A 1240-nucleotide genomic window follows, 5' to 3' on the forward strand; every position below is an offset into this window, starting at 1 on the left:
AGCGGGAGTCGAGGATGAAGGAGATGGAGGGAATAGAGGGGAGTCCCTCCAGAGGTGGGACCGCGCCGGAGCCCGGAGACGGAGCCTGGCAGGGTGGAAGGCGGCGGGGACTTCGGAGTGACAGGCCGGGACCCCGGGCGTGACTTGATCACTCACCCTAGTCGGTCTCGGCCGAGCCACGGCGGCGCCGGGGAGGCGGGTCGGGCCTGCCTCGGAGCCTGTCCCCGGCCCCTGTGGCCGCGCTGATGGGATTCCCAGAAGCCCCAGGACGCCGCGGTGTTGTCGGGTCCGTTTCCGCCCCACCAGGCCGTAAACGCCCTGCTGGCGGGACACGGATTCACGCGTTCCCTTAGCGAGGGCTTGATGAGCGCCTACTGTGTGCGCTGCTCAGTGGGGGGCCCAGCGGGGACACAGAGCCCCTGGACCTGCCCTCCCGAGGCTTGCAGCCCAGGGAGACTTATATTTTGTTATCTTAGTCCCTTCTGCTTCCCCATTGCCCTAGAAAAGCTCGTGCACACAGTAGGTGCCCAGTGAATGCGTGTTGAATAAATGAGTAATTGAGGCAGATGCTGATTTTGTTGTTGTTGTTGTTGTGTGATATTTTGTTTTGTTTTGAGACGGAGTTTCGCTCTTTCGCCCAGGCTGGAGTGCAGTGGCACGATCTAGGCTCACTGCAACCTCCGTCCCCCGGGTTCAGGCTATTCTCTTGCCTCAGCCTCCCGAGTAGCTGGGACTATAGGCGCGCACCACCACGCCCGGCTAATGTTTGTATTTTTAGTAGAGACGGAGTTTAGCCATGTGGGCCAGGCTGGTCTGGAACTCCCAACCTCAGGTGATCCACCTGCCTCGGCCTCCCCAAGTGCTAGGATTACAGGCGTAAGCCACCGCACCCGGCCTCTGTTTTTTTAAACCTTGACATGTATTCTAGTATCTTGGCAGTACTACCCATTGTATTTACTCCAACGTATTTTTTTTTTAAAGAATTTATCGGCCAGGCGCGGTGGCTCACACCTGTAATCCCAACACTTTGGGAGGCCGAGGAGGGTGGATCACCTGAGGTCAGGAGTTAGAGACCAACCTGGTCAACATAGTGAAACCCCGTCTGTACAAAACTTAGCTGGGCGTGCTGGTGCACACCTGTAATCCCAGCTACTTGGGAGGCTGAGGCAGGAGAATCACTTGAACCCGGAAGGCAGAGGTTGCAGTGAGCCCAGATCACGCCATTGCACTCCAACCTGGA

The 1240-nt window shown here is 58.1% G+C and overlaps 1 protein-coding gene across 1 annotated transcript in view; it reads right to left on the reverse strand.

Annotated features, from left to right (window-relative positions):
- GLTSCR1 (glioma tumor suppressor candidate region gene 1) overlaps window positions 1-244 on the reverse strand; it is a 135840-nt gene extending 135596 nt beyond the window's left edge. The window contains exon 1 of the mRNA XM_011926681.1: window positions 157-244. The gene's annotated coding sequence lies outside the window, so the exon portion shown is untranslated. The remainder of the gene's footprint in view (window positions 1-156) is intronic.
- Window positions 245-1240: the final 996 nt, after the last annotated feature.

The sequence above is a fragment of the Colobus angolensis genome, unplaced genomic scaffold, assembly GCF_000951035.1.
Source record: "Colobus angolensis palliatus isolate OR3802 unplaced genomic scaffold, Cang.pa_1.0 Scaffold119, whole genome shotgun sequence".
Taxonomy (NCBI): Eukaryota; Metazoa; Chordata; class Mammalia; order Primates; family Cercopithecidae; genus Colobus; species Colobus angolensis.